The sequence below is a fragment of the Amphibalanus amphitrite genome, unplaced genomic scaffold (genome assembly GCF_019059575.1).
Source record: "Amphibalanus amphitrite isolate SeventyFive unplaced genomic scaffold, NRLGWU_Aamphi_draft 000143F_arrow, whole genome shotgun sequence".
NCBI classification, from domain to species: Eukaryota; Metazoa; Arthropoda; class Thecostraca; order Balanomorpha; family Balanidae; genus Amphibalanus; species Amphibalanus amphitrite.
In genome coordinates, this window is record NW_024881638.1 from 198,499 (window position 1) to 207,025 (window position 8,527).

The window sequence follows — 8,527 nt, forward strand, 5'->3', positions numbered from 1 at the left end:
GTTTGCTATTTTTCTATTAAATATCACATCGATTTACTTTATCTAAGGATTTATCACTAACATCAACATAAAGCGTAAGCACAATTATAAAATTATGAAATTATTAAATACTAGTACAATAGTTAAAAAAAGATACTGAGTTGCCACACTACAAAATATGGGTGCAGTTATTTTTTTACATCTTAGTTTTTGTTTACGCGTTTTTAGACGTTTCTCGGCGCACTGTTGTTGAAGTTATATTGGCCTATTTTACAGCTATTTTTGATTCACAAAACTGCTGCAATTTTTAGAACTTTTTTTGCATATTGACATTTTGATGTAAGATTTTCATTCTTAAATCTTGAATGCCAATATAATAACGATGTGAATCGAGCCACGCTCGTAGTGAAATATTACGAATCAATGATAATAATTAACAGTAACCGGCAGAAAATATGTAGGTAGTTACCGCGATTGTAAGATAATACTATATGTTCCGCGTGAAATTGACAGGAGATACCACAAGAATAATAGCCTAAACAAATATTGAAATAATTGAAAGCTCATAATACCCGCTTAGCACTGCTAACGCTGACCATTTTCTTCGAACATTAAATGCTTACCATACCATAACATCTGAAGATAATAGTTAATACTTGAACCTCGAAAAGCGAGTTGTCCAGTTTCAGTCTCAGTTTGTGCGGTACTGGGATACCTACATTCATTATCCGTGAATCAAATAAAAATTGTCCGGGGCATCATGCTGTGATTATATGAACCAGTTAATATGTATAAAATCTAGTTATTGGCCAAACGTAACGGCCACGGACCGTAGGTTGACGACCCCGAATTTTAGCGAAATGAAGTATAGGTTCAAGCAGTTTAAATAATGCTGGTGCGTGGTGTTAAATAGTGATGTAAATGTGGCCACAGTCTACAAACACGATAACAAATATCGATTGCGCTTCGCTCAACCAGAGCCATGCTCGTTCTTGCTCATCCTCATGAAACAGTGCATCCCCATAAAATGAAAAGTCTGAACGAATGCATTCAGGTTCCTACCTCTGAATCACCTTATATTGAGATCCGTTTCTTAACAGGAACACAAACGCGGCCCATCAATTTGTCAGTACTAAGGCAACAGCGTCTGACAAGTGACAACGCATCAAATGGCCAACTTCTGAGTCTGACACTATCTACCAATACGGTAACGGCAATAAAATTGCATTGCAAAATGCAAATAAAATTGCACGATTTCCAAGCGCAGCTTGAAACCAAGTGCGACCAGCTAGTGTCATTTTCACAACCAAGTGCAACCAGTTAGTGTCTCGAGACACATTCCAACTGCATAGGTACCGCAGTAACCCATTAGGGGCGAAAGGAAACACATGACTTGTGTACGACCAGCGTTCTGTCAGCGTACGACGCATAAAGCAAACTGCTCAACCAACTGCGGTCCCGAACAACACAACACAGAGCTCCGAAACGAATGGTTTACAAAAGTCTACGACTGACGACATCGAAACAGTACGTTCATCGGGACTTGTCACATGACTCGCTCAACCCAGCTGGGTTATGGGTACTAATTGCGCTTCAAATTGACCTCTGACAGCCATTTACTTACGCTAGTTTGATGCATAAGACTGTACAATGAAACTCAAGCGGCAGCACATAGATCTCCATCAAGGTGGTTATATACAACAGAGCACCTCGCTAAAACGAACGCGAGCCGCACTGTCACACTGACAGAACACTGAGCCGCGAGTCGTGACAGTCGCACTGCGTCATATGCACGCAGATGTCGCGCTCACGGCACCGTTGCTGGCACTGCGCTGCGGGTGGACACGCGCGGTGCAGTAGCTCCACGGTGTGCGGCTCACCGGAGGGATTACCAGTCTCCGACCGTCCAGGCGGGAAATGCGGTGTCTTCAATCATGACCGCCGTCCCCGTCTCCGCGGAGTGCCGCACGGCGGCGACGCGGCGGCGTCGGATCTTGAGCTGGTGGACACTGGACTCCTGCCAGAGCTACCAGCTTCAGCCCTTCAGCATGCTGTCATCAGCAAACTCCAGCAGAGCTCCAATGCAACTGGGAAAATAAAATTTATGCTGTTAAGCTAAATCATGCAAAACATTTCCTTGCACAGGATTCTCTTGCGCAGTTCAGTAAAATCTTCTGTGATATCCATGGCCGTGACAAGAGGACTTGATGCCATTGTAAAAAAAAATATAGGTGCATTGGTTCTCATTTACCCACATCGAGCCTCTATAGGTAGGTACCATTCATTTGTATATCATGAAGTATGTTAACTACACAATATTTATGCAAAAGACTGACATGAAATATGTAGAAATGGCAAGAGAGATGGATAAATAAGCCAAATAGGTTGCAGGATTTATTAGCACCAAACAGGTCAGAAAGTAGAAGTTCAAACAATCTTACAAACTACACCAGAGAAAGTCTTTGAATTAGGTACAAAATTATGCCACAGAAATAAAAACAATGCAGTTTTGTAGAGCATTTCCCAAAAGATAATTGTGATTCAGCCTTGCTCCCATTCTGAGATTGAATAAATACAAATTATGAGGTGAAAGTTACCAAAAAGCAGTTTTTTAGAAAACAGCTTCAATCCATGTTTGTCTGATATCAAACTCAAGGCAACATCTCATAGCTTTGACAGCATGAAATTTCATTATTGAGGTTACAATTTCCATAATCTTGTCACAAACAGTGCACTTTAATATGGATAACTAACACCAAATCAACCAACCTTGTATCTTTATCTGGTGAAACTCAAGAAACCAATAAAGCAAACAATTTCTGAGCAAAACATTTAGGTATTTGACAAGCTCAAGCACCAGCCACTGGATTGGTACCTATGATGGGGTCTCGTAACTTGAACGTTCAGTCTGTAAGAGCATGCCTATTGCCTGACTTGACTTAACGGCTTTGAGGCATCACAAAGACCTTTGAAGCAGCTCCTATTCTTTTTTAACATTAACTTAAACTATCATTACCATGCTATGATGATGAGGTGGCTGGTTTCGGGCGCATGAAAAGTAGCAGCCCTTTTTTCATTCTACTTCCTTGTTTTCACATGCTGCAAAAAATGTCTTTTTCTTCCATGTTCCTTCTGTCATTATAAAAAATAATAGGTATCATAATTGCTTCACTTCTTCTTTATATTCCAAGTATTGCTGCTGCAATTCACAACATCTCCCGTTAGTAAACCATTGCCCTATGGCCGCTAAAGTAAATAAGTGGAATGCGCCAGAAATTGTCGAAATCGCGCCAAAATTGCAAACTAAGATGAGAAAAAATAACCGCACCCCAAAATATATATTCATTTATGGCGCACGACAGACATTTAGAAAGCAGCGCCCTGTTTTACTGCACGCTGCTAGCCGCTTCCATTGGGTTTTGCAGGCCGACGTCATTGGTTGTTACACGTATGATGTCACGCGACTTGTGGCCTATCACGGCTCTTTAATGATCTCCACTAAATGAATGCAACAATGGCCTTTTAAGTTGATATCTGTGGCCATCTGTCTATGGAGCGACCAATATGAAAGTTAGATGAATTTACCGGGGTTACATGACTATGAGCAAGCAAATGTGTATCAGGAATGGATTCAGGTGGAGAATTGCGCTGGACCATGAGTGCTCGAGCGCTCCCAAGACCCAATTCCACGCCGGTTTGGCTTTGGAGCCGAGACAGACGATGCGGGTCAAGGTCACCGCTGGGGTAACGCTGGATTGGCTGCGCCCGAGCACCCGTAACGCGGCACAATTCTCCATCTATAGATTTTCCTATTCCACTGGCGGATCCAGGGGGGGGGGCCACGGGGGCCATGGCCCCCCCCAAAGGCCTAAAGTGGCCTGTTTGGCCCCCCCCAAAACGTAAGAAAAATTGCTAAGAAAATATACCTTGATGGAGGTTTTTAGCCACTTGGTGAAGTAAAGCTTTCCACAGCAGTATATGGAAGCAATATGGTAGCAGTGAGGGTCAGTCAAAAGTTGCGCGAGTGGAGTCGACCTTCAAAAAAGACTTGTTGGCACGTGTTTAAGGCGTGGTAGCTGGGAGTTGGCGGTGTTTCGCGTGGTGTGGCATCACTGGCGGATCCGGGGGGGGGGGGGGGGCACGGGAGCCTGAGGTGCCCCTGACAGACCCGTGGTGCCCTTGGTAGGTCTGTGGTGCCCCTGGACCCTGGCAGGCCTGTGGTGCCTCTGGCGGGCCTAGGGTGCCCCTGCTAGGCTGCTGATGCCCCTGGGACCTGGCAGGACTGTGGTGCCCCTGACAAGCCTAAAGTGCCCCCAACAGGCCCGTGATGCCCCCGACAGGCCCAAGGTGCCCCTGCGTGATGCCGTGATACCTGCGAGGCCGGTGGTACCCCTGCGAGGTCGGTGGGGCCCCTGACAGGCCCATGGTGCCCCTGCGAGGCCGGTGGTGCCCCTGCTAGACCGGTGGTGCCCCTGGCAGGCCTGTGGTGCCCCTGCTAGGCCGCTGGTGCCCCTGGGCCCTGACAGGACTGTGGTGCCCCTGACAGGCCCATGGTGCCCCTGCGAGGCCGGCGGCGCCCCTGGCAGGTCTCTGGTGTCCCTGACAGACCTGGAGTGCCCCTGACAAGCCTGTGGGGCCCCTCACAGGCCCGTGGTGCCCTTGTTAGGCCTGTGGTGCCCCTGGCGGGCTGGTGGTGCCCCTGCTAGGCCGGTGGTGCCCCTGACAGGCCTGTGGTGCCCCCGGGCACCAAGGGGGGTCATGACCCATGTGGCCCCCCTTGGATCTGCCACTGGTACATATTATATTGATTTGTAATGGCGTTATGGCTTATGCAATATGCAATTGCAGGCACTTGGTATCCCTCACTTATCCCTCATTGGGGGCTCTGGCGGGCTTCTGAGGGCCCACGTCTATCTCCGGGAGCCCTAGACAGGCTCCTTTGGGTCCTTTCAGTCCACTATAGCATAAGAGATCTCCATGCGAGTCCTATACATCTGAGGACGTACCCTGACGTCTGAGGTACTCAACTGCAGCTCCAATGGTCTCTTACACTGGCGGCTCCAGGGAGGGGGCATTTAGGGCCATGCCCCCTTCCCAGAGGCCTAAAGTGGCCCGTTTGCCCCCTCCCCCAAGCGATAATGAAGCACAGTTCAATCAGTGCCTGGCCCAGGAGCCGAGTTAGACCACCTCCCGTTTTACCACCTCCCGGCCCGCAAAGGGACCCAAGCACTGACTCGAAGCGGGTTAACTGGTCGACAAAAGCAATGGTAAGTGTTTACAAAGTAATATAAAGGCATGGGTCGGGTGGGCTACCATTTATATATTTTTATTTTTAGTTTAAAAAAAAATATTCATAGTGTCAGGGCTGTGACGAAAAATAAGTGGCCTAAATCCGATGAGAAAACAGGATTTGGGGGTACCCTAGGTTTGGCTCCTGCATGAGTTGGCCCCCCCCAAAACGCAAGTCTGGATCCGCCAGTGTCCTATTCGCTCAGCATTGTGATACCTAGGTGTTCGTAATAGCAATTACTCTGCTTATGTACTTATCCCCAGTTATTTAAAAGAAGTTTTTGTGAGGGGATATCACGGCTATAGGTAGGTACTCAGTTGCCCTATTCACGACTTTCAAAGAATGCTTTGATATCTAAATACCGCACAGACCTACTGCATTGGTGAATCTGACAAAAGGTCTGTGGAATTACATTCCCCCTCATCACACCCCTAAAAACTCATCCAGTGTCCAAAACCACTTTTATCGACTCGCCAAAAAAAAAAAAAAAAAACACACACACACACAAAAAGCATGGGGCATGTCAGCTCTCAGTTCATTTATCATTGTCTTTACCATGGTTCAATTGCATTGCGCGATTCAAAGCACGTGAGTGCCTATACAGTATACAGGGTGATCCAAAAAAATTGGAACCCCTAACTTAAAATGTCTGTAAGTCAGGAAATTTTACTTGATTTTTAAATTGCAAACACCATTAGAAAGAGCGTTCAATTCTCTATAAAACCAAGTTGATTGTACTTACTTATTTTTATAAATATTGCCCGAGACATATGCCTATAAAATTTGTGTCACGAAACTCAGTGAAACGGTTTTGAACATTATGCGCAAATCAGTGATTGACGGTTTGCTGTTCTGACCATGTCGCTTGTTGGAGGTTCATCAATAAAAAGAGCTCATTCACGTGCTGTTGTAAGGAAAGGAAAGGCTGACAGCCTGCTGGGACCAGTTGTCCCAGAGACTGCTGGCCCGCGCAGTCGGAGCTGTCCCCAAGCAACTGCAGGCCTGCGTGACGGCCCCCGGAGCTCGCGTTGAGCACATGCTGTGATGAACAGCGGAAGTTAGGACGCGTGTATCTGTTCTACTGTGTGCTTCTGTGTTAACTTTCATGAAATAAAATTGAATTTGGAAGTGGTGTTATTCGCAAAAAGACAACAGATAGAGTGCTAACGGATTTCAGCGCATTGTTAAATTTGGCGATTTCGTTTCACTCAGTTTTCTGACGCTCATTCCAAAATCTAATAGTGTGCCAATGCTTTACAACAAACATGCACCAATTTGACGTGATTTTATAGAGAATTTAATGCTCTTTCTAATGGAGTTCGCAATTTGTCAATAAAGTGAATACTTTCGGACTTATAGACATTTTAAGTTAGGAGTTCCAAATTTTTTGGATCACCCTGTATATGTAGAAAATAATACCTACCACGGGCGTAGGAACGTCATGAGAAGTGGGTGGGCCACCCAGTCAAGGGGCCTCCTTTTCCAGGGGGCCTCCTATTTTCAGGGGCCTCCAACTTTTGCCTCGTCCTGCTGGCTGCTTTCAAGTATGACCTCCAAATCTAGCTTCTGAGATCGGGCAGATGTACCCAGGGGCGTAACCGCGTAAGCGAACAGTGCGAAAAGTCCGCACCATTTTTAAAACTTATTCCCCCTCCGATTTTTTTAGAATCTATTTGCCGCTAACGGCGCATGACCCCTGAAAACCCTTACACAAATGTCCTCCTCGTTTCCCAGGTGCCCCCATTAGCTTCATAGGCGCCCTCTTTGGCATATAAGCGCCCTATGTATAGTCATCAGAGACATCCCTATATGTCCCACAGTCGCCCCATTGTCGCACACAATGTGCGCTTATCATAGGCGTCTCTCTTTTATGGACACTTGAAGGCGCCTCTCTTTGCCATGCCGGCGCCCCTGTTTCTTATGAATGCACCCCCATGGCATTGATCAATTGTTGCAGACCTCTATTGCATGTGGACGCCCATACCTATGTAGGCCTCAGAGGCACCCCTCTTCCGCATTGAGGCGCCCCTATGGGCTTCATAGGCGCCCCTCTATTGCACGTAGGTGCCCTACTGTCTCAGAACCGCTCCCCTTTGGCATGCAGACGCCCATCTTTCGACGGAGGAGCCGCTGTGGTTCTTAAAGACGGCATGTTGCTCCCAGACGCAGTTGGGGCTCTCAGAGTCGACAGTGTGGGACCTTCAGTCGCTGATGGGTGCCCGCCAGATGTGGACCCTCGGAGACGCCGGTATGGGGCCCTCAGAGATGCCGGTATGTGGCCCTTAGAGACACCGGTGTGGAAACCTCAGATACTTCAGTGTGAAGCCCTTACAATTGCTGGTGTGGAGCTATGAATGCGCTGGCTTAAATCCCTCAGAGGCCGGGACATGGACATTAGAGCTCAGTGAGAGCTTGAGTGAGAGCAGTGAGTGTCGGTGTGGGTCCTTCAGATGTACCTATATAGCCTTGAGATGCAAAGGTGTGGTGGCCCACAGAGCCACCGATATAGGGCCCTAAGAGACACTAGTATGACCCTCAAAGGCGCCGTTGTGTGGCGCTCATAAACACTGGTGTGGAGCCATCACAGGCGGGTGGAGCCGTTAGAGGCCGGAAAGGGCCCTTAGATGCCTACAAGGAGCCTTCAGAAGCCGGCGTGGCACCCTTATGGGGATAAGCGTGGCTACTTAGGAGCCCTTGAGGTGCTCTCATGAGCTCTGTGGGGCCCTACCGAGCCGAAATATGGCCACGACCAGTTGCCGCCGCATGGCTCTTCGGACTGTCATTCTCAGGGGCCTCATCTGCCTAGTTTGAATAGAAGGGCCTCTCAGACAATCAGTCTCATGGGCCTCCTCTGGCTAGTGGGGCATTCCACGTCAAATCAAACACCAAAATCCGTCATCCCCTTCGATTTTTCTGAAAATTTGTAGGCAGACTGGGCATGGTTCAAAACTGAGTTACGTATAATATTTTCGAAATTTGATAACGTATCGCCGAGATATAGGTCATCGAATATAGCCAAAAATGCCAGACATCATTTTTTTAAATGCTTATAACTCTGGTTCCTTTTCTGGTATCAAAATGATATTAACAGGGTCTTGTAGGCAATTGATAAGGCTTTGATTTTTAATTATAAAATTAAATTGAAGTGACCTTGAAATGCATTTGACCTTGAATTAAAACAGAAAAATTTAAATAGCAAAAAACACGCCACCTTCGATTTGAGTAATTTTTACATATTATGTCCGTCACAATGTTCCT

General features: G+C 46.9%; 1 long non-coding RNA gene across 1 annotated transcript; it reads right to left on the bottom strand.

Moving 5' to 3' along the window:
- Positions 1-1,042: 1,042 nt before the first annotated feature.
- On the bottom strand, positions 1,043-3,212 carry LOC122382588. The gene is made up of 2 exons (XR_006256700.1): positions 2,996-3,212; positions 1,043-2,066 (listed from the first exon to the last, which is right to left on the bottom strand). It is a non-coding gene; the product is annotated as an uncharacterized LOC122382588 (long non-coding RNA).
- Between the last annotated feature and the right edge of the window lie 5,315 nt (positions 3,213-8,527).